The 25,512-nt window shown below is 39.2% G+C and overlaps 1 long non-coding RNA gene across 1 annotated transcript in view; it reads left to right on the plus strand.

Annotated features, from left to right (window-relative positions):
• The window catches only part of LOC106628050 (uncharacterized), a 50,918-nt gene that overhangs the window by 22,132 nt on the left and 3,274 nt on the right, over positions 1-25,512 (plus strand). Inside the window, exons 2-3 of the long non-coding RNA XR_001331269.2 lie at positions 1,672-1,918; positions 6,670-6,716. This is a non-coding gene — a long non-coding RNA (uncharacterized LOC106628050). The remainder of the gene's footprint in view (positions 1-1,671; positions 1,919-6,669; positions 6,717-25,512) is intronic.

Genomic DNA, 25,512 nt, shown 5'->3' on the forward strand with positions numbered 1-25,512 from the left:
GCATCTTTTTGCGTTACTCAGAACTCTGAGGGCATCCAGCATCATCCAGTTCCCAGTGAGTCTGGAAGTCAACAGGAACCCAAGAGCCGAGTTTAGAGTCCCTTTTGGCAAGAAAAGCACCACCTGGTGAACCACTTTGAAAAGCTGAAAGAAGTAAACTGGCTTGCAAACACGTAGCGAAGCCCTTTGTTCTCACAAAGAATAAGGTGGAGATACTTCCCTGCAGTGACACCAATCAGAGAGGGGCTGAGGATGGAATGAGGAGCAGGATAAAAGGAAGGGATGGTGTTCGTGGTACAATGCCCAGTTCCATGTGCTTCCTATGCTGTTCCTAGCCAGGTTCTCAGGTACTGAAAAATGATTTGTTTGAAGGTCACCCATTCTTCTGTGCTTAAACAAAAGTTTTTGGTAAAGTGTTAGTCATTTACAGAAGAATTAGACCATCAGAGCTGTAGTTTCATGCCAAGAAATCATAATATGGTTACACTGGGCCCAAGTCCAAAGTGAAAGTAGTTTGTAAAACCTGGTTAAAATACTTGTATAATTTAAGAATTTTTTAGGTTCTCTTCCATCCTTAAAATCTACACCCATGTGTACACACAGTTTAAGCATTATGTGTCTGTTTACGTGCCCTTTAATCAGCTGAATTAAAAAGCATCCTTGTGAGCTGCATGTGTTCATGAGTTTATGGAGGTCACTAGATTTAGTGGCACTGTATATTTACAGATTACAGATTTACAGATAAGGGCCTTATCTTGTCCTTTTCTGAAGGAATGTATTCCTGACAATGTTTCCAACTTTTGAGTTGGGGAAAAAGGGACAAGGGAAACAAACATTTGGGACAAAAACCAGTCAATGATCCTAAATTGGAAAAGCCTCCCCTTTAGGTTGAGGCAGTGTGATGATTTTCTACCTATCTACGTTATGTACTGGAACATAGTGCAGAGATCCTGAGGGCAGTACTGGAGCAGAAGGCAGAGCAGCTGAGAAAATGTGGCTCTGTAGGACTGATCATAGTAGCTGTTCCTCATTGCCTTTGGTTGTGCCTGGATTTAGGGACGGAGACAATGGTGCAGGCAATGGATTTGGGTTGTGGCTACTCTGGTTAAAGACTGGGAAGAGTTAGGTAATTTCTGGTAAAAAGTATATATCTTTCAGTGGAAAAGACATTTTCTTCCACTTACTTAGAAACCTTTTATTATCCCCCCTCAGCTATTTCCCCAAGTTTATGATTATCACCGTTATCTGATGGAATATGTATTTTCTTATGTTAAGCCAAATATCTGCCAATAAGAAGGTCTTGCCTGTCATGCTAAAGCAGTGACCTGGTCCCAGAGGGTAGTTTCAGAGGCAGTAAAAGTGCCTTGGTGGAGCATAGAAAATTATGCTGAGTGTTCTGCAGAAATGCCGCTTCTAGCCCAAAACAGAAAGAAGATAGAGTAAGTACTAGCACTGCTGCAGATTAGATGGAGCTCTAGGAAGTTTGTCTGCAGTTTCTAAAGTTATCCTGTGCCTTTGGAAAGGACTGTTTTGGAAAAAGCTTCAAAGAAAGATAATCCATTAGGCTTTTAAAGTTGTTGATCAGATTATATGTTTTAGTCTTTCACCACTACAGACTAGAAAAATTTTGATAAAAGCAGTCTTCTGATTAGCCTTTGCTGTTCTCTTTAGCTCCTAAGTTGAAGTCTGCTGAAGTGTCCTTAGTCTTTGCTGCATAGGCCGCCAAAGCCCTCTACTTTTCAGTGGATCCAAAAGCACGTGTTTTGGATTGTAAGCAAGAAACAAAGAATGAAGGAAAGCCAGGAAGTCATCAATCTAGGAAAAAAGTTAGAGTTTTAACTATGGCTCCTCCCAACAACTGATTAAAGGCTAAGACAGCAGCTTGGCTGGAAAGACTGCTTCCCTCCTGACTCCCAAGGTAAGCAAACATTGTAAATGCTCTGGGAGAGTGGCAGCAGAAAAAAGGTGGAAAATTTCCCTTAGCATGGACTTTTCTGAGATGGGACCAAACAAAGTCTGAATAACTCTTCAGCTATGAGATATGCTGATCTTAGCTATGGATTGGAGCTCTGCAGCTCATGACCATTGTTAGGTGAGAGTTTTATGGGGACTGTTTAAACATAAAAACTGATGTAATATGGCACATGGATGTGTTTTCTAGACAGCAAAGAAGTGAGGGCCACACACAAACATGCACATGATTTCTTTTGATGCAGGAAGCTTTACCATTCAAAACAGTTGCCCCAAATGATGTGCTGAAGGTAAGCATTCAGATTAGAACTGGGCAGCAATTTCCACCAGTGTTGAAAGTACCTGTGAGTTGGATCCAAGTGGAGTATTGAAAATATGGAAATATTGCATTAACTCTCTGCAGCAGTGATTGCAAGTGGGAAAATTACCAGCTCATAGTGATGCTGAACTGAAGTAAAGTAAGAGCACAGATATAACTTCACTAACATTCAGTGGTTGTCACATGTACCAGCATCATCTGGATTTAACAACAACAGATTAGCAGGATCATTAAAAAAATCCAAATAAGCAAAACTGAAACACAACCGAAACCAAAAACCCAACTCAAAACCTCCAGACCACTCCCCCAAAATTGCAAAGAATAAAACTATTTTCAATGGAGAGTCTAGGAGAAGCTGAGTGGCTATATTGCCAGGTTTTCTCAATATATATTATGTATAATTATTAAGTGACACATATATGAACTCATTTATGAGAAGCTATTAGGAGAGCTAAGGATAGAATACTTTGAATTATGATGCTAAGACTCCAAGCTAACTATAGGTCCATATAAAGCTACTGAAAACCTACAGCTAATTACAGGCCATAAATGAAGCTGAGAGCAAGCCAGCTCCACTAAGATAAAAAAAACCAAGGAAACCAACCCCAAAAAACTCCACCATAGAATAACTAGGAATGGCAGAATAAGTTATGGTGTAAAAGACATCAATATCACAGCACCAGCATCACACAGTAACTCCAAAACAGGCACTGGATTAAGAGTACAAAGGAAACCTTTGCCCCACACCATCTAGGAAAGTAAGTTAATGATGTGAGTTAATGATATGACTGAGGTGTTCAAACACTGACTAACCATGGTTATCCATTCTCTGCAGTACCAATAACACGCCCTGGCCCCCAAGCTAAGTACAAAAACCACATCCCAACCCAAAAACCCCAGCCCTTGGCAGGCCTGGATAGAAGTGTGGTACAACAGGAGATATTCTGATGTTGCATATGGAAAGCTGCCCCCTGCCATATTTTATATATATATATATATATATATAAAATAACCTCAGTTGCAGGGAGATGGGCCAAAGGCTGAAGGTGCCACTCTCTGCATTGATCCTTCTGGCTCTTTTCAAGAGCTAAAGCAGATGAGGGGTGGGGGAGAAGAGGAATATCAAGGTGTCAGGAAAATTCAATGCTGAAAATAAATTATTGAGTTCTGTTGTAAACATCACAGCTTCCTGTCATTGCAGTTACAACCACAGTAAATTCAAAATGTGTCTTTAATTCAAAGTACTGGAAAACAACACGTTGGGCTTGGCCTTTTGGGAAAGTCCATTTGTTGCAACTAGTAGGCATTGGGCACCTGGGCTTTACTGAACTTAAAAATCTCAGCCTTAAATTTTTGCTGTAGAGGTCTAAGGGAGAATTTTTGCATGTTATTGAGAGTAAAGTTAAGTGGATTTCAGAGAGAAACTTTTCAGAAAACCCAACTAATTATGTTGCTTTGGTAGTAAAAGATCAAAAAAGTCATTACCAGATTAAACATACTTTTCATTTTTTGGAGGCTTTGCTAGATCACATGGTTCAGGTAGTTAATTTAAAAACTAGCCCTTCTGAGTTTCCCACTTTGCTGTACAGATAATGAGCAATTCTAAACACAGTTGGTCATTAAACTTTTGTAAACTATTTGATCTCTTAACTTTTCTTGATAAAACATTATCTGTGAAACAGAGAAATGAACCAAATATTATGGAGCATTTTAGTACTTAGAACAACAAAAACCCCACAAAACCTTTCCAATCCCCACTCAGTTAGTTTGAAAATTCAGTTCCTTGAATTAAATTTTTCTGCCTGCCTCTTACTTTTACTTTTCAGCCTATATCCATAGAGTATTTATACTTGTAAAAAAAGTTAAAACAATTTAAATATAATAGATACAGAAAAAGACAAAAGCAAAAGGGAAAAGCAAGGTCTGGTTACCAGTGCGATTTCCAGTGGAGAGATGAATTTCAAGAAGGTATGATTAATTATCGGTATTAAGAGCTGAATTATAGCTACAGAGGTTCTAAATAGAGCCAGCATATTTGGGTTAATTAATGATGAGAACAGCTGGGATTATGGACAGAAAGGCTGAAGGAATGGTAGTGGTCACTGGCACATGAATAAGTGACAAAACAGGATGTGATTGTTGTTGTTTCCTTGCTTCAAGTCCTTTGGAGTCAAAAAGCTAGAAGGCATTTTTAAAGTTTATTTCTTTCCTGACATTCTAAACTCACATGTCACTTGCTAAAATTCTTTAAAATCTAGAGGATGACAAATGCTTTATAAGTTTGATATAAAAATTGTCCTTTTATGGCATGGCAGCAGCAGGGAGATGGGTCTGGAATTCAGTTTCAAACAATCACAATGCCAGCACAATCGAGAACCCCAGGTCCAGCTGGGCTTGGTTGTAGGCTTGTCACGAGATTAGCAGTGAATGCATTTTAAACTGCTGACAGTGAAATCCCAGGCAATTTCTTTTCCTTCATGCAGCATTTGTTAACCTCAGCTAACATTCTAAAGAAGTAACACAATCCAGGTTTATTTATGTATATAATCTGTTCCAGCAATCTGTTAAATCATATGTTTATATTTTGAGTAAAGGCCCAATTACTAAACTTTATTCACCTCTTCCAGTGCAACTTTAGCAAGAATTACTGCTGATAGTACCTCATGATATTTTAAAATACATTACAGCTAGGTTTCACACCAGAGTGAGATCAATCTGCAGTTGCTGAAGACCCACAATATTTATTGCAACTTGACTGTGAAAATTCCCATTTGTTAAATCCTATAACCTGTAGATCAGCAGCTCATTTCCCCACATTTCTCTGTGCTTACCATTAGGTCAGCAATAACTCAGAAGTGGATAAATGCTTTGGAATGCTCACAGGGATGCAATGCTGTCACATAGCAATGCATATACACACAGAGGATTAAAGGCAGTGACACAAGCTTGCAGGCAGCTTTGCTCTACAACCGGGGCAGACAGTCCCTGCAGGATCAGCAGAAGGCATTTTACTTGCACACACAGATTTACAGAGTTTAACATATCAGGTACTCAGTGAAGTAAACAAGATTATTTATCTGCATAAAATAAGCAGGCATGGCAGTCTTCAAAGACTGGACTCAAGCTTCTGCCCACCTGTTCCCCAGCTAAACATATTGGATTTTCACCACCCAGTCCCTTGCACGCTCCACTTCTCTAAAGGCCTGAAATTTGTAACGTGGAGTGTAAAATGGTGTGTGCCTTGTTCACTGGCCAGTGAAATGAACTTCACCTACTTAGGAGTTTTCAGCTTAGAAGATGACTTTCAGTTCTCCCTGTACACATCTTCTGATCCCAAAATTCATATTGTATCTCAGGAAGCTTCAGAGCCTGTGCTTGAGGTGCTGCCAAAATAAGTCCCATGTTTCAGTAGAGAAAACACCAGAATTTGTTTCCCTAATGCTCTAAGACTTTCTGTTCTCATTTGAGTTTTACATTGAAGAGTCAATAAAATGATTTGTCAATTCAGTTTCCTTGATGCTATCAGTGTTTCTACATGGAAGCAGATTTCTTCCAGGACACATTATGTTGTTTTTTTCACACAGATTCTGTCTAAGCTGCATTACCTGACTACACAGCCAGATAAAGAGTGTCAATGTAGGTATTACTGTGACTCATTTGGCAGACAGCTATTTGTAAAAGACTGTAATTTTACTGTGTGCTGAAACCACAGTTCAGTCTCTGTGAATAAAGACTTTCTTGTATTTCAGATTTTCAACTTGCAGCCTGCTCCCTAACACACTGTTAATTAAGGGCTGATTGTCTTTAATCTTCATATTGCAAACGTTTTATGGTCTTGCTGTGTATAGAGCATATATTTAGAGAAAGAGTGAGCTGATCTCAGCTGGCTTGTCTAGATGCTAATGATGTAAATATACATCTCTGAAGAGGAGTTTGTTCTTCTCGGTTACACTGACACTGAATCAAAAGCAGTTGTATGCATCAGTGTTCAGGCCACTATCTAGTACTGAATATTTTGGTTTGGAACAAGCAGAACTAATGTGAGATATTATAATCTGCATGTGCCTTGTATTAAAAAGAAAACCCTAAAAACCCAAGCCCATAAAAAACCCCAAACAATGACAAGAAACACATATGATATCCTACCACGTTATCATTTCTCAGCTGCAATATCTAAAGAAGACCATATCATGAGAGAATTGATACTAAGGAAACTTTACTAATCATTTGTGACCACAGAGGAATTCTATTGGGAAGGGGAGAGAGTCCAAGCAAAACCAGAAGGAATGGAATCTGACTGATGAGGGTGGAAAATGAAGGAACAATTCAAGATTTCACACACACCAACCCATCACTTTTAACTGTTCCATTTTTTGTAGTTGTTTCAGGCTCTGTTTAAGACTTTTGCTTCTTCAGTGGAGCACTGGTAAGTTTTCTTTCACTGCTTGTTTACTTATGTAGACTAATGTGAACCTAGAATCCTGCTTTTACCTTCATCAGGTCACTTACACATGTGCTCTCTACTTTTTCTGTTGGGTTTTGCTCTTTGTCCTTCCCTTGACCATCAGTGCCACCCCTGAAGATCTCAATTCCCTTCCTTGTTGCAGAAATCTCTTTTCTTTCTGAACCATGACCATGTTACCGCACCTCTCATGAACTTCATGTCAGTAGATCCCCACTAGCTGAAGTAATAGCAAGGTTCAAGCCACCTGTAGGTCAAGGAGGTCAGATACTTCTCCATGTCTGTTTCAATTACTTCAGTGGAATAGAAAGAGCCCCAAGAACTTCAAGGTAATTTCTTGCTCTGCATGAGATTCCTGGAATGTTGCTTGTGTGCACTTTCATACTCTCTTTTGTACTAGCCTAATGTTGTCTTCATTCTCCACTATCCTTGTTTCCCTAAAACTTGTGAATTGGAAGATTATTGACTCCAGCCTTCTAATTTCCTTACACAAACATTAAACTGAACATCTGTGGCTCTGTTGTAATGTTAATAAATATTTGAATAGAGGAAATGGGATGCTGTACTGCTAGAGATAATATGTATGTTCACTCAGTTCTTACAATAAACACCTTTTCCACATCTCCTTTCCTCCCCACTGCATCTACCATGACAGATAACTCCTCAAAGCTTTGCCCTCCTACAGAGAAACTGGGAAGAGAAAGGGGAACTAACTACTCCATCTATCAGGCTTCCCTCTGGCCCAAAGCTGTGTACACTCCCACCGGGGATCTTCAGGGGAAGCACATTTTGTGCTGCAGAACATGTGCTAGTTTACATCCTGTTTTCATTTCTGCAGAAAATTCACTTCCTAAACAGTAATGGGGAGAGTTTCTGTAATCTCTTGATTGGCCAGGCTATATAAGAAGCCATGTTCTCTGAGTAACACAAAAACCTGGAGGCTTGAAAGCGGCACAGGGTGCATTGGCCCTCTTGAGTCTCACTGTTACTATGCACAGAGTGTTGTGCAGATCAGCAAGATTACCTCCAGAGACTTTATTAGGAAGAACAATTCTTGATTAACCTACACAGAAATATATACCCAGTAAAGTACTTTCAGCTCATTCCTACCCTTTGCCTCTGTGCTATCGCTTCTAAAACAAAGAAATTATACCTTAGCAATGTCTAATTATTCACCATCTCCACTGCCTTTGCACCATTTGGTGCAGCCGTTTCCAGCAGCACCAATCAATAGCAATACCACATTTCAGACTATCTGAAATACCCATCTTTCTTTCACCTTCATATTCAGCTCATTCATTTGATAAATTCTGTGGCTTAGTAGATTAATAGCTTCCTTTACTAATACAGGAGTTCTTGCTGGTTTTATCTTTTCATCTCTAAAAGTCCAGCCAAGAATATGCTGAAAACTTGCTTTTTCCTAGGTCTTCATTAAAAAAAAAAAAACCAAAAAAACCCAACAAAGTGTGGGAGAATAATTACTTATTTTTAGCCACTAGCAAGTCTGTAAGGTTATGCAATTGTCAATGAAAATCTAGTTTGACCTACATACATTTTATTAATGATGATGAACCAAAATGAAGGAAAAAACCCTTATTATTACTATTTCACAATATTAATAATATTTGATATGAAGTTACAGAGAAACAGATGGTGTTTTATACTGTTTGCCAGTATGTACTAAACACTCTTCAAAAGCATCCTGCATTTCAGATATTAAGGTGTAAACCCTCCTAGAATAAAATGTCATTTGCCTTTCCCACTTAACCAGTCTCATAACAGATAAGTGAACACAAGAGATAAAGCATAATCTGAAATGGTTAATGCCAAAGCTTGCAATATTAAAATGTATTAATCTGCTTGTTCATCACTCCTTTCTCATAAGGCACATAATTGTTTATCATTTGGGCTTAAATATTCCATGCCCAGTGCATGGCTGAGTTTGGATTTTTTTTTATGAGTGTGAGTATGTGTTTAAAGCTCTGCTAATTCTAGCTATTTACCAAGAATTATGGTAACAATTTTCTGTGTCTCACAGAGCAGACCTTATGTATAAAACAAAATGAGAGAATGGGAGGAGCACATGTCAAGGAGGAATCCTGTGCTATTTCAAGAGAAAAAATAAAATCCATCCAAGTTTGGCCAAGTTAAAAGCTTTTGATAGAAGCTCATAAATGCTATTTGGACCTCCAGCCCCAGCATCTAAGTATCTGACTGTGGTATAGGTTTACACTTCCTGATTGTGCCTAGCTTCCTTAGAGCTCCTTGCACTTATTGACTCTATTGACAGGTCTTCAAATTAGAAAGTGGAAAAGATGGACATTCCCAGTGGATCTAATTTTGGATCAGGGCAGGCACTGAATGTGGGAGCAGCCTGTCATTTTCCCTAAATTCTGGAATATTATTTTTCTATGATAGTTGGACTTGATGATCTTAAAGGTTCTTTCCAACCCTAATGATTATATAACATTCTGTCATTCAGGAAGAGGAGGAAAAAGATTTTTAAAACAGAAGGTCAGAAAGTATTTTGAAGAGGAATCAAGTGAGATGAAAGTCAAGGTACTTGACTTCTAATTTTGGGAACAACATTTGTACTTGCTAGGTCCCATGCAAAACTGTGTATGAAATGAGTCTGTAAGCTCCCCTGCTAGTATTTTGATTTTTTTCTCTTTTTTTGGTGTAAAATCTTATTTCCCTGATGTTAATGACTTAAAGATATGTGTGTGACCTCTACATCATCAAGATGAATGCAAAATAATATCTACCTTTCAACCCCAGCATCCTTCTCACTCTGCAGGTTAACAAAGAGAGGACAGCACAATGGGTTTTCATCTTCTAAATCTCACACTAATATTAACAATATGCAAATAAGTGCCTACTTTTAAAGTTAAACATAGTAATTCAATTTTTCTTATCCCAAGTCAGTATTTGAATTGTTGGCTTCATGCTAAGTTGTATCTTGTTGTGCTTATCTGGAACCTTTATTACGATCCCTTTTCTGATCTTTGGCTTTCCACAACTCACCGAAATCATTGCAGCGCTGTAATTTCCATACTGTTTGAAAATGGCAGCTATAGAAATAAAGCTGGCTCTTCATTTACTGTTCTCATGCCCCCTATCAAATTCCATTAAACAAGGGGGAAACTGTAGAGTTTACTTCATCACAGGATCTCAGTGTTAAATCAAGAATTAAGGAGAGGAGTTGTGCGATTCCTTTGTTGTATGCCCATTATTGGCACAGCTAGTGGTGAATTTGGTGTGGCATATTATTCACTCTAGCCTTGACTTCCTTGTGACCCTCAGTGTGCACACAGCAGTAACCCTGCCTTCCTGCAGGGAAAAGCCAAGGCTGCATCTCACCTAGATATGAGGAAAGGCAAATCTGCCTGAACAGCACTGCTTTGTTTGCCACACTGTTGGATTTTTTCCCTGGCTGTATTGAACCTTTTCTTTTTTTTTAGCCATTGTTCAGGTTTTGGCTGTACAGGACTTATGTTCTAGATCTCTATTTTTTCCTGTAATTTATTGGCCTTATCAGTAAAGATGGTTCCCTGTGGAACAGCTATATTTAGTTGATTTTGGATTCAATTTTAGTCTTATAGTGACAGCTGTGCCCTCAAAAGCAGCTTGTAAACAGTTCCATGGAAAGACATAAAGCACTCCAGGGGCTCACAGAAGAGGAAGTGGGGCCACAAGTGTAGGACAGATAAGATCCCTAAGGGGATAAAGATAAGATTTAACTACAGAGACCAACCATTTCAAATAAGTGAGATTATGATAATAGGTAACATGAAGGTAGGCAAGGGGTTTTAAGGAAGCACACAGATGAGCTTTGGGTGATGTGTATTAAAGAAGAAAGCTGTGGTGCAGACAGAAAGACAGGTCCATTGCTTCATACAGAAGAAGAAAATTGAGATTTCCACTTTGTTAAATAGTAGTTAGGAGAGGAGAACAGCTCTTTAGTGAGCTGTTGCAAAAAGCTGGTTTAAAGATTGCTTCATTAGCAGCATAGAACAATCTTGTTGGAAGGAGAGAAGTCATATTCTTGCCCTCAGACTCACATCCTTAGCTACTCCTACTCTACTTTCCCATGTTTCTTGTGGCACAGTGTGCTTCTTGGGAGAAGCCCCTGCAGCTTTTCTCAAACCTCATCAGGATCAGCCTGGGCAACATCAAACATATCCACAGGCGACTTCTCCAGCACTCACTCTAGGAACTCTCTTCCCTGCCCATACAATGGCTCATAAAACTTCAGGGAACTTACTAAATTTAAAAGCTCTCCTGCCAAATTGGTTAAAAGTGCTCAACCTCACCAAAGCTTTGAAAAATGAGGCAATATAATTCTAAAAACATTGCTTATTTTAGGTCATTGTCTTTGTATACTAATGAAGCTTGCAAAGGCTGCAGCAAATTATATACCTTCTGTACACCTGTTATAAACACCAGAAGTATTTGGCTGGTGGTTCTTTCCTCCCAGTCTCTTTGATTTCCCCTACAAAATTTGAAAGCATGCGCCATGACAGGAAATCCAAAAACATTTGGTACCTTCTCTGCAAAAGCTGTTTTACCTGGACTCATTTTACACTTCTGATAACACTCTGCTAAGATTTCTCTGAACTATCACAGTTAAGAAATGTTCCAGTAATAACAAGGGTATTGTTCAAGCATTTTCTGTCTTAATTCCCACAAATTTCTCAGAGAGAAACCTGATCCCCTAAAAGAGTAATGATTCAATCTCTTATGAGTTTAGAATATGTCCCTAGACAGATGGAAAGAGGGTATGTGAGAACTGTACTTGCATTGAAGGCACAAGTATATTTTTAAAGCAACCTGTACCACCAAAACCTTTGTTTGCTTCAAGTAATTTGGTGATCTGTTGTTCTGTGTGTTGTTACACAGAGTTCATCCTGGTTTTCAGTAAGGAATGGCATCAAGCAGAGAGGAAAACTTTTCCAGAGCTGCCAGTGTGGCCACCCAGCCTTGGCTTTTTGCACTGGTCATTGACCAATCTATCTGCATTTCGACAGGGCACTTGGTCATCTTGACCTATTAGAAAAACCCACTTGAGGTTGATGTGATTTGGTTCAGGAAGATCTGCAGAACTCACACTTCATCTGTCAGCATGGTCTCAGGCAAAGTTTGGGGATTTCACCAAAGAAAGGGAGGAAGCCCAAGACATGGTAAGGTATGATACCTGGCCCAGGTATGCAAATCAGTAATCCAAAATTTTGGACATTTTTCTGTAGCTGGTTTATTCTGGCTTACATAATTATAAATACACAACATATTTAGATGGCGCAGAGCTAAAAAAAAAAACCTCATGACAACAACAAATGATCTTGTTTTCTTTCTCTATTGTTTTCCAGTGAGTTTGTTCCATTTTGCAGCATGACAAAAACCCCCAGCATTCCAGTGCTTTAGCTCTGCACACTGCTATGGCCCATCAAATGTTCCCAGCTCTGCAGATGCTCTGTGGCTTTCTATATCCACTGAAGGGACACTTTTAGTGTGGATGGCCATAGGCTGCAGAGCCCCTGTTAGCATTCACTGGAGGCAGTTCATCTGTACAATACCTGGCACCAGTTTCAAAGACAACTCTTCACCTGAGGCATGTCTATCAAATGTTCTCAAATGGAGAAAAGTATCTTAATGGAAAAAAAAAAAGTTCTCAGAAAGATGTTATAAAAACACACATGTAAGGACAGTAGACAAGTTGTATGAGATCTTGTGTTTCACTTCTCAAATGCTTTACCTGTGCTTGAGAATACTCAGAACACAGGTAGAAGTCTTACAAATGCTAAGTTTAGCCTCTTCTTACACTATAGTTACTGTTTATAACTGTTGTGTTCTTTCTTTCAAATTCCTCATTTCCAATGAAAGTTTTTCTCAAACAAATGTAAGCCACATCTGAGAGGTTGTTTTGTTTTGCCATACATAAGACCTTGAGATTAATTGCATAATGCTTGGTATGGGTAAAAGTAAACCACAGAAACCTGGCAACAATATTTGAGTCACTAATACTCTTTTTCAAGCGATATATTAATGCCAAGTAGCCCCCAAAGAAGCACAGATTAAAAAGAAATAATAAACCATACTAACATTTAGTGAAGCATACTGGTATTTCTGCTGCAAAATGGGTAAAAATCTACAGCAGCTCCAGCTGAACTGTGCTGAAGCTGAGTGTGAAAAAGCAACGTTCACCAATGGAAACATCCAAGGAACACAGACCAGTGTTCCAAAGGCAGTTCCAAAGAGTTTGAGAGATTAAAGTTATTAGCATGGTGGGGCTCTGAGCCCATAAAACACACTAGCTACATCATACATATGGAATTTTATGCTGAAAGGGAAAGTGAGTAAAGAAAGTTTGCAGGGTTAAACTTCTACTTTGATAAAGAGAAAGGGTTCTAGCAGCTTTATATAAGAAGTGCCCAAGTAAAGGAGGGGAAAAAAAATCTGTAGAATTTTTTCAAAATTTAAATGTTTGTCTTGAGTATGACAGAAAGAGTAAGAAAATAATACAGAAAAGTATTACAGAGAATACAATTATCTTTTCTCAGTTTTCCTAGGCCTTTCAGTGCGATCACCCAGCTGCATTTGAAGTCAGTTCTGAGAGCAAACCCGGTTCCCTAAACAAGATCGTCACCTAAGCTGTACTTTATTTCTGACTTACTGAGAATTTAAGGGGCCCAGCCAGAATTCATACTTTAGATTCGATTATTTTTAGCCCTTGTGGCACCATTCTCCCTTCTCCTGTTACCCAGGAGACAGCTATCTATTGTTTTCTTTTGAAGAAAACCCAAAGCTGTGCAAAGCTATATGAAACTATGCCTCCTGGTGCTGTGTATTCCACACCTAATAACACCCATTTTTGGCTTGTTTTTCAAACATGACATTCCTGTACAAAACAGGGTTGCCTCCCTCCATAACCCCAAATATTTTCTGCCTTCTTTCCTCAGCTTTTGAGGCTAGGAACATATGTAATCCCACTCATCCACTGATATTTTACAGATTTTATTTTGCCTTACAGAGGCTCAGTGAGCAGCAGCATCAGCAGCAGACATTGCTCTGTTCTAGCAGCCTGTCCTGATTTCATGCACCTTCCTAATGCTGCTTTTCCTTCTGCCATCCAAGAAATTCTCTTAGCTAGAAACCACTGCTGTAATTAATCTTATTTTTTAAGGATTAAACAGGGTACAAAAATCCAACAGAAGATGCACTGAGCCTTCTCTGGTAACCATGCTGCCATTTCCTGATGTTCCAGACTCTTAGCTACTGTGATTGTGGACAGTTGCATGGCTAGATAAGAATAACATCTTTATAGAAGTATCCAGATCATCTTCTAGAATCACTTAGGTTGGAAAAGACATTTAAGATTGAATTCAGCCACAAACCTAATGCTGCCAAGTCCACCAGAAGTTATAGGGTGAGTAATTTTCCTTTTCCAGGTGTTTTCTAGAGTGCAGCTGGTGGTGATGTTAGTGAAGATAAGGATTACAATTTTTGCTGTGCTTCTCTTTTAGTAAAACAGACCTTTCATCATGGATCTCCCCAAACTCCCTGCTGTACTGTTCCCACCTGTTACGCCACTAGAACCCACCGGAATGTGGCTGGACAACAACTGGAAGCGTTCAAACGGATTGTTAATCTTCCTGTGTGATTATTACTGAGTGATCTTCCATCATCACAGAAAGTTATCCCCTCTCCTGAAGGCCTTATAGACAAAGTGCAAAGCACCCAGCTCTCAGGTTTCCCGCTGCCCTTCCTGCCTCAGAGTGTAGGCTGGTTCAGACTGATGATTCACAGACCATCTATTTTCAGCACAACTTCTTGGCCTTTTAGGTCATGGCACTACTTTTGCTTGCATGGATCTTGCTTGTGTGAAGATACATGCCTGATGTCTGCTCCCAGCAGCCTTTCAGCAGCTGCCTCACCGTGCACTGCTTTGCTCCAGAGTGGGCTTATCTCTGTCCTCAGCAGCACACGGCACTTACCTGAGACAGACATTATCTTCTCATTTGAGTGCAGCCTGTTCACATTACGGAATGCATGTTTCTCCATAGCACATATCCTGGTGGGGGGGCGGGTCTCCTATAGGCTTTCAGAGCTTGTTTGCTCAGTTTGATGAGCTGCTAATTCTGTTTGATCTGGAGAGTCATCACAACAATAAGATACACACAGTGTCCCCAGCACCAAGTCAAGACAGAGGACACCCAACAGAAGCTTTTGAAGGAAGTGAACGATTTTAGCTGGCTTCCAGTGTCCAGTCCCACGACAAGAACTGCTCCACACAGTGATCTGACTTTAGGCACAAAGAGCCTTTTAAAGAGGCTTTGTTGAAGTGTAAAATCCTCAGAACAGCTTGGTAGAGATCAGTAGATAGTGATCTGAGTTAGGATCAGCTCCAACTCAATTCTCTGAGCACCACTGAGTCTTAAATGCAAATAATACAGAAAATAAGCTGGGTAGAAGTTATTTAGAGACCTTTATAGATTTCTCAACACTAGGACCACCACAACCATTGGGCAAAAATGATGTGAATAAAATACCAGTAATCCTGAAATAGGCAGTGTCTAGGCAGACAATAGACAACTGGATGAGTAGGAAATATTCCTGAGCCACACCAACCTTGGGAACTGACCAGCAGATTTGCCTGGTTAATGAAGACCTATACAAAGCAACCTATACAAAGAACCTATACAAAATCCCTACACACAAACTTCTGGGCTCTGTCTATAATGTAGATTTTGAAGACATTGTTTGTATAAATATATAGTATTATTCAATCACACTATGAGCAATGCTATCAGCATCACATAAAATACTTCATATAATGCAGATTTTTTAATCAGAAATTACTAACTTTTTTTTGCTGCTCAGTCATACAAGTGAAATCTGACCTTGATCTTCTGTTTACAGAAAAAACCCATGACATTAAATTTGCAAAAAGAACAGTACGAATCCATAGAAATCATTGGCCTGAACTAGCCAAGCATTTAGTCTTCTAGTGGAATCCTGTAAGGAGGATTATGATACTAGCACGTACCTATTAAAAGGATAATTATGCTGAAGAAATTAAACAACCTACACATGATGCCTCAAGCTGTTGCAGTTTTCTTGCAGTATGCTTTAAAAGGCCATTGGCTGTGTCCACTTTTTTTTCAGATGCAGGGAAATACCTTCCTTTGAGACTGTGCCAATCTAAACCACAGAGTTAGTCATAGACCGTAATGGCTTAAAATTTAGAACAACTTCAAGATGAGAGCACTGAGCTCATGTTCAGGCTGGAACTGTGACCCTGGTTCTTTCAAGTCCAAGGACAACCTACTCAGCCAGAATCAGTTCTTACATAACGTTGTAAAACATTTCTAAAAGTGTCCCTCTTAATCTTTTAGCAAGAAGTGCTTCTTATCCCAGCGTTATGGGGCATAACTGGGCAGCACAGGAGAGCTGTGCCAGCTGACAACGTTTAATGAGGGCAGAGCTCTAGCTTTTCATCAAGAAAAAACTTTTCAATAACAAGTCCCCTTCTGCTGCAGCTGGCAAGCTGAGACTGAAACTTGCTTCCCCAGCTCTCCTTCTGCAGCACTCTGCATGTAACATTACAGAGAAAATAAAAATTAGAGCAACTTCAAAGAGGGTTTTTTTTTTTTTAAAAAAAAATTAAGTCACCAACAATTGTAGCTGTTTTAATCATCAGGAACCAATACCAACAAAGGCTTTATTCTTGCTGGAGATGCAATAAGGAAACATAGCACTAAGACTTTCAAGGTGTCCCTTTTCCTCTAAAGATTAGACTCAAAATGTCAGTTTAAACCAAACAACACACCCCACCCCCCTCCACACCACAAAACCCAAATGTTCTGAGACACAAACAAAAGCCAGAAGCCAGAAGTCCCTAGAGCATGTGTGTTGTTTCTGAAGGTGGGTCAGCTGGACATTGCCTTAGTTCTGTTTCCAGTGAACTGTAATTTTTAGCTTAGTGTGTACTATTTGCTGAAAAGAACATGAAACTGCAGTGATATCTCATTATCTAAGTTTGCTATAGCCCCTCAAACCCTGACAGAAAAAAATTAATAGATTGACTTCCATTCTATACTGTCATTTTGAGTTACAAACTAACTTTTATGTTTTATACATAATTACATTATTAATACATAACAAAAAAAGAAATTCTTTACATGTTCTGCTTATATCTAATAGTTTTCCACTTGACTCAAGGACCAGTCCTTAAGTAACATCTGCTTGTTCATAGGAATACGACTTCAAAACCCAGAGAGAGCAAGGGCCCAAACCCATCATTACAGCCCAGCGCAGTTTGTAATGCTGTGGGTAGTTCTATTACACCGCTGGTGAGGTTTGGCACAACTGAGCAATGAACTAAACACAATGAATTAAAGTAGATTCTCTGTAACAAGCTTAAAATTCTACAAGCAAAAAGCAAATCATTGGCCATGGAGTGCAGCTCCTGCAGCTCCACAGAACACAGCCCATGCTCAGTCTCAGCACACTGCACACCTTTTCCTCAGCCTTTGCTCCAAGAGCAGAGCAGTGCAAACACACTTACCTGGCTGTCCTGGGCTACAGAGGTCCTGGCACAGCCTGGATCCCCTTTATACAGCAGGCCTTCCACTGCTCCCTGTTCCCAATGTTCAAGTAAAGGAGAACTGTTTATGCTACTGCACTGATAAAAATCACCTCAGAGGGGCCCAGAGCTGCCCTCATAGCTCATAAATTATATAATTTTACTCTGCTTGGCACAGGCTTGAACCCTGTTATAATTTAGGTTAAAAGACAACACAAAGTTTCTGCCTTTTCAGAGCCCTTCGGCAGTTTTGCTGCAAACCACAGGGTCTGGTCAGGCCTCTACAGGTGTTCTTAATTAGGAGAGAATCGACGTAAGGTACAAGCCTTAAAGATATATGGCTTTTAAACACAAGCCTTCAAAACTCAGCCGTATCATACCATCATCTTCACTGAGTTATGCTTACAAAGAGCACAGATAAAATAGTGTTTAATCAGAACTGCTGCTTCCCTTTGCAAGCAAAAGATAATGAAATAGCTATCCTGCAGTATGAAAGCATTGAGTTATCTCATCCTAATGTGAGTACGTGGTTGATTCACCTTCCTGTCTTTGACTTGCTTTAACACTTGGATTTAAAAAGTACTTCTGTCCTTAGAGGTAAGAGTCATGTATAAAAAAACCAGCATGGAGACTTCTTGCAGAATGTGATTATTTTTGGGAACAAATCACCTGGTCCCTTGTTCACATTTTCAAGAGAAGACTGAATGACTTTAGAAAGCAAAGACTTCAGAGAGACAGGGTGAAACCATGCATGGAAATAAATATGCAGCTGTGGCCTGGATGGTCATTAATGATGCACACAGCCTGTGAGGATGTATGGGAGAAACATTTTTCATTTTGAAAGAATCAGAGGAAAAAAAAAGGCACAGGCAATTATGCCACACAGTGCCATGAAATATATTAGACCCTTTCTTAATGCTGGATAAAATGAGATGAGAGGCTTACAAAAGCATTGTCACTGTCATACCCCAAAGGTTTCTCCAAAACAAGAGCCCTGGTTTTCCAAGCACCAAATTTCCAGAGCAATCTGTCAATGAATCTGTTATATAATAAACCAGAGAAGGTCTGGGACCAATAGACATTTGTCTTTCCAAAGGTCATAAGTGCTGTCAGTGGAGCATTTTCCTGCTCCTTGAATTATGAACAGCAGACCTGCTCTGTGGCTAAGTTGGTTAGATCTTAATTTTTGTTAGTTGAGGGAGTAAGGATCATTTGTGGCCTCTGGAAATTCCCTACCAGGTTCTCTGTGAGACTGTGTTCCTGGGGGTTCCTGCTGCAAACCACTCTCAAGATGTTGCAATGTTTCAGGACTCTTCAGATCACCAACTCCAGAAGAATTTCAGGAAGATGCCAGGATTGATGGGGCCAGGTCAGGATTCTACCTGTGCAAAAGCAACATAAGCCAGTTGGTTATAAAAGGCTCTAGGCCTGTGCTACTGTATTTTGAGTGGTATCTCTGAAAGTTCAGGGATAACATAAGGCCTCTGTCTTTCCTAAGTATTGAACTGTGCCATCTAAATAAAATTTTGAGAATCACAACTGAACCATGTCCTGTAACTGTCCCCAGTCTCTGTTAATGTTTATAGAAAGCCTAAGAACATTAACTTTTACCTCTGGGCTTCCTAAAGTATTTGAATAACTTTATAGAATCAACAACTGAGCTGTAAGGAAGTTTGGACCACATGATAAATTCCCAAAATCAAGTTTTGCAATTTCTGTAGTGGATTCAGCAGACCTAAACATGAAATGTATTCATAGGCAAAGTCTTCCCAGAGAGAATCTCTAGGTCAGGTTTTGATTGAATTTATCTTAGCTAATTTGCACATCAATTTAAGAAGGGTGGTTTTAATGTCTCTGTACTCCCACACATCCATGGCTATTTTCAGAACTACCCAGGATGCATTTTCATTGATTACAGTGCCCAAACAGGAGCCTGCCTTGATACTAATGCAGAGCAGCTGTTTTTCACGACCTTAACTACACATTGGTACAACAGCAGCCTGAACTGCAGCTGCCCTGCGGCAAATGCAGGAAGGGATGTTTTGATTTCCTGATTCTGGCCAGTGGATGTTATAAAACAGAATATATGGGCTATACAATAAGCAGTGTGTCCCTCAAACTGTGCTGAAACAAGTAGGTTTCAGCAACAGATACTCAGGCTTGCCTACAGGATGCATTTGGCCACGATTATAGAGGAACTATGTGGGTTCAGGGAACATGAAAATGAATCTGTGCACGTCCCCCTGGTGTCCCATAATATCAATACTGTAATATAATAATATTTTTATTCAGTAGGTGTTGTTTCTGAGGGCTTCTAAATGCTTGCTGAACCTTCCCCATCTTTTATTGCAGAAACCCTTAGCATTCCCAGCCTCCAGTTTAACAGAACCTGACTATCTCTATTGAATTCAGAAGTCCCCTGGATGGATTTGCTGACTTAGTGTTGGCCAGTGTCACCAGCTGAATTAGGAACCTTCATTTGGTGGTGGAACTGCTTACCAGTGCCTCTTCTTGAAGTGTATTTTTAGTTCTGGATGTCTAGAACGTCCTCAGCATCACCTCAGGAATGTGCCAAATCGACGTTAATTTCCAAAAAGTTCTGATATGAGAAGCAATTATGTCAAGTAAGATTCTTGGCTGAGAGAAACTGATGTTATCATTTAAAAAAAAGATCTGGCAAAGCCACGGTGGTAATGATATGAAAAGTAAATAAGTGCAGGAGATAATACAAAGATGCTGAGTTGGACAGGAAATTATTTCTAATATGAAGTCTTCCTTTTATAATACTCATTCCACCAAAATGGATGCATTTAAGTTGCTGTTTAGGTGCCCTTATTCATTGCTGTTTACAGAATATTAGTTGAAATGCAGAGTTCATTTAATTCTGGCTAGGTCAGTAATTGTGGTAATGAACAAGGTGTAGCCTCAACCATTTGCTTTAAGAGGAATAAATGCTCATTTACAAAATAAAATTACTTTCTTTTTGTGATTTCATAGAGGTATTAAAAAAAAAAATAGACCCTGTTCTGGCTCAAGTGAAAAGTTAGATTCCATGAAAGCTTAAAGTCATGACAATTCCTTGTGCACTATAAAACCTGTGACTGCTGTGAAACAATACCCACACACTTAAATTCTCACCAATAAAAGTTTCAGATAAAAAAAATTAATTATTATTTGATTAACTGGTAAAATGTGGTGGTATAAATAATTCAGATAATTTCCTTTTCCCACTGATGATTTCTTGATAAAGTTACTTTAGCACCAATTTGGTTTGATTAGGGCCTCCATATTTTCAGTCAGTGGTTCTACTTTGAATTGCTGTACAATTAATAAACATGATTTTAAACTTGTAGTGATATGTCACATATATAAACAATTGTTTAATTCACAAAATAAATGATGAAGCTGCCTAGGGGTGTCATAGTTCAGCTTTGTAAAGTGGTTAACTTGCTCTTCTTGCCTTCACAAATGGAGGAATGGCTGCTTGATTTATTTTTTTTTTAATAAATATCTTCAGCATATTTTGTAATATAACCCAGAGTTAAAGAATTCTTCTTTAAATCTTCTAGCTTATAATATCATGCAATCCAATTACATCCATTCTCAAAGGGCTCAATTCAAAGCTTTGAAACTAATGCAAATCAGTTTCTTCATTATTTCTTAATAAATCACAGCGTGATCTGTGAGTTCTGTGAGACACTTCTGTGTCTTCTGCATCCTCTGTAGAGAGTGCACTGGAAGCCAGGTCGATGTCTAATTTGGGGCATGGCATGAAAAATTAATGCAGACAAGAAAACCACAGAAATTAAACTCAACTGTTGTATGAAAAAGGTTGGGGTGTATTTAGGAGTGTAGTTTTGTAAAAGAACTTCCATTTAGGGGCAGCGGTGCCAGCGTGCTCACTGACTAACTTGAACCATGGCATAGAATCTGACAGCTCTACCTGGTGATGGGGAATGAGAGAAATGCCTCCCAAAACTGTTCCTCAGATCTCTCACTGAGGAAGTGGTATGTTTATTTCTGCAAGAGTATGCTATATTTACAATTGTAATACCCTTTCAATTTTGTAAAAGAGAAAAAAAATCATTCAAATTAGGGCTTTATTCAGTAAGGCAGGAGATCTCTTTTCTGGTTTAATGACAAACTTTAAAGGTGCACAAGTAAACCAGCAAATTATTTATTACCTGTGCCATTCTCTCAGCTATAAAATAAGTTTAGTAGTGCAGGCAGAGCAGCAAAATGCCACATTACTGGTATCTATTTTATGGCGATGGTGAAAAGAAACAGGAAACAAAATGAACTGTGATATGCAAGTAAAGACTGCAAGAACGTCACTGGAGATACTACAGTGGGAAAGGACAAGCAATTGGAGAAAAGAATATGGAGGAAGAGAACTATGAAGTAAAAAGGAACAAGAAGCAGATGAGAAAGAGCCTGGTACTTTGATATAGATAGTAATTTAGAGTAAGAGTAAGCATGAAGTCTTATTAAACACACAACTATAATGCAAAAGAATACTCTCACAAAACTTGTTTTGTCCAGATGCCTGTACTCCTAGTCCTGTAAAATGTAGTTAAGTTATATCTCCATTTTAAGGTCAGAAGAGCTCTTGTAGTCTGTCTTCCATATACAGTATGCATCTCATCCAGCATTCACTCTGTGGAGCACAGTGTAAAAGGAAAATACCAGTGCAAAAGGAAATACCTGGCATTTTTTAAGAATCTACATTTCTCCCATATTCTCTGTACCTTCTTGGAATATCCAAAGCTTCAATTTATTGAAGGCACTAAGTATAGGTTCTTCTTTCATGTGGGCAGAGATCAGTCAACATGTCCTCAGAAGAGTTGCCAAGAGCTAAACTAAGACTGACTTGCTACAGTTTTTGGTTTAGGCTCACAACCTTTGTAGTAGCTGTTATTCTCCTCATTTAACACAAGCATTCAGTGATAACCTGTGAATCCAATTACAATGTCTTACTCAGAGGTTTTTGGTTTTCTTAATTTCTTTATAACCAACAAAAATGTTCCCTTAAAAATGTAAAATACCTTTTAATTAATGAATTCATTTGAAGAGATGCCATCATTCCACTTACTACCCTTGTGTTAAATTAGTACTATTCAATACAGAGACTTCACCAATGAGCCTTAAGGACTTTGTTCCTTCCCTGAACATATTAGGACTTCCTACCTTCCTTTCTATCCTAAATAGAAAAGTGAAATCATTGCCAGTGTTTAGGCTCTAGGCAGTTTTTGGCCTCAAGTTTTGTTCTCACAGTTTCTTCTCCCCCCAGTGCAGAGGCAGTGATTATGCCTGTGCTGATCTGACGTGTTGGTGCCTGTGTGTGCAGGAACCTCTCCTTGCCAGGGAGGCTCTGCCTGGGCACCCAGCACAGGAGTGTTGATCACACTGAGCTGAGACTGAGCCCAATATCACAGGGTGGTGTTCCTCCTCCTGCATAACCACCTGGAACAAAGGCATTCCCATCATCCATGGATTTTTATCATTATTTAACCCCCAGGCTTCCTGAAGTTGGAAGAAGGGAATTCATGAGAGGGTGACAGCACTGTGTCCTCAGTTTACTTTGAGACATAGAACTAGGTTTTGAGGTTTGAAAATGAGCCTTCTTCTCCCAAGTTTACTTCCTGTTGCTCTTATTCCTTTTGCTACTTCAGCTGCAGAAGCCAGAGTAGTTTACTTCCTATTGTCTTCTTGGAATTACGATATTTCCCCCCAAAAACTAATTTATATTTCTTAAAATTATAGAAGCCAATGGATTGTTTGTCACTAGGCATTCAACTTTTGCCACATTTGAATTTATACCAGACTCTGGTATTCTGACTTACAATATCATACTTCAGTTGGAGTTAAGAGTAATTTATTTATTGAATATTACTTCAGCTTGGTGGATCATAATAAAGGGAAAAACAATCATCTGCATTTAGAAATACAAATATATAACTCTTCTGCTTATGTTACAATGAGGATGGTGAAGAACACTAAGGACTGAAAGGATCAAATAGGAGGCTACAAAACCCAGGAACTTACTAGATTTTTATTTATAAAATCTTACAAGCTAAGAGGGGATCCAAACGCTCCACTGACTTCCAGGGACATGCATTAAGTGTTAAGCAGATATTCCATTCAGAGCACTTTCTTGTGTAAAAAGGATTCTTTTGTTTGTGAAATTTTTCAGCTATTAGGTGAATCTATAATATGCCCTTCTCTAGTGCCTGAAACTGCTGTTGGAACTTGCATTCATTCTCATATTCAAAATGATGTAATGAGAAAACAGCTAATGTACTTAGTTTTTTTTTTTAAGGAACTAGCATGAAAAGTCTTGGAACACAAATTTTGGTAATTAACATGTTTGCTGACAAAAGCTATTTGTGTGCTGATGGCAAGCTGCTTCCGAACTGTATTTTATGTGCAGATGAAACTGCATGTAGGTACCTTCAGAGCTGGAACATGCCTGATACCAAGCACCTTTCCTATCTTTTGGTAAAGTGCCTGAAGGGCAGGATTGAGAGAAATTGCTTGGGTATGGATAAAGACCTTCAAGGGTAAATCTCAAGTACGAGGATAATTTATACCCTCTTTTAAGAGACTGTGTTGTGGGTCATTTCTATTGCAGGGTAATGTGATGGAGCACAATGCTGCTGCTGAAGCTGAAATATCCCTTAGGTGTCTATTGAATCCATTAGGCTCTGAAAATTGCAGCTCACTGATTATTGACTTACTCTGCAACAGTTTAGTTTGTGTGTGGAGCTTTCACTATCAAAAAGCTCTGGCGATTCCACGTTAGAAAGTAATTTTCCATATGGCTTACTGGGAATTTAGGCACATAAACAGATACTCAGCAGTGATAATTAATGTAGTTTATTGAACAGGTTTCAGATTAGGCACATAATTTTCAGAGCTTTGTCACTTTCTGTCTGAATATAGTGCTTATGTGCCTGGGAATTTGACTTTTCTCTTGTGTTTTATTTTCCTTTGTTCTCCATTTTGATGATAAAAGGTAAATGCAAAGGTGGGATTGTGCTGATGCTGTGGAAACATACTTCATTGCAGTTTATGGACAGAAACCTCTGCAAGAAATAATGTTTATGTGATCATCTCATCTTGCCGCAGATGTTTTAGATTAAGCTTCTTCCTACACAGTCTGCACAAAAAACATGAGCAGATACTATAACATGCTGCCTAGAAAATTGATATGGAATAGAAGCTGATGTGAAATTACAATGAGCAATTTAAGTGCCGATGTGGCGATATCCAGTTGTTCGCACTTAAATGTTTATGAGCAGAGGAGGAACTGGAAACAAGGACCTGCTCCATAACCAGGTCTGCTGGGTGTCCTAAGTGGATATAAATATAAATAGCAACATATGGGGTATGGATTCATTTGTACTCTAAACAGTTTTGCAACATCTTTCTTTTGATAGAAGGAAAACAACCAAGCACAGCAAGCTTATGATACTGTGCAAATCTGTCACAGGCAAGGAAACACAGCCCTGGCCTCATCTGTTCTGAGCCTCCTCCAAAAGGAGAGGGAGAGGGCCCGCTTGGGAATTGCAGCCATGCACATCCTGTCCAACATCCTCAGGGAAGCACAGGCCAGTAGGGGATCATCAGGCATCATCAGGGAGTTCGGAGCCTGTGCTCCACAGGGCGCTGGAGCTGCCCATCAGGACAGAATCCCTGGGCACTGAGTGCCTCCTGAGCTGGCACCCAGCTGACCAGCAGCACTGTCCCTGCTGTGACCTCTGGGGAACAGCCTGTCACGTCACATCTGGGGGTTTTGTCCTGAATTTGGCCTTCAAGAATTATTTGGGTTTCGAAACTTGTGTTTTTCTCCCCTATAGATTTCCTCTCTCCTTTTCTGCTCGGCTTTTCTTTAGTTTTGGTGTTTGTTTTCTTCTGTTTTTCATGCTTTTAGGTAAAATTTGACACTTGAAGTTCATCTTTTTTAGTAATTGGGAATGTTTCTCTGGTTAATGAAGATCATGGCTAAAGTTCCAGGGTTAGATATTGTTAAAAGCTGCTCTGCCAAGTTCCTCATAAATAATTCCTAGCAGATTTCTCTTCTAGTGTTTGTCATGCTAACATAATTTCAATTCAGAAAGAAAGACAAATGTTATTAGGACTCAATGAAGCAAATGCAGGAAGGAATCATTTAACATA

The sequence above is a fragment of the Pseudopodoces humilis genome, chromosome 8 (assembly GCF_049639895.1).
Source record: "Pseudopodoces humilis isolate 2021_Gansu_Grassland_sample_001 chromosome 8, ASM4963989v1, whole genome shotgun sequence".
Classification (NCBI taxonomy): domain Eukaryota; kingdom Metazoa; phylum Chordata; class Aves; order Passeriformes; family Paridae; genus Pseudopodoces; species Pseudopodoces humilis.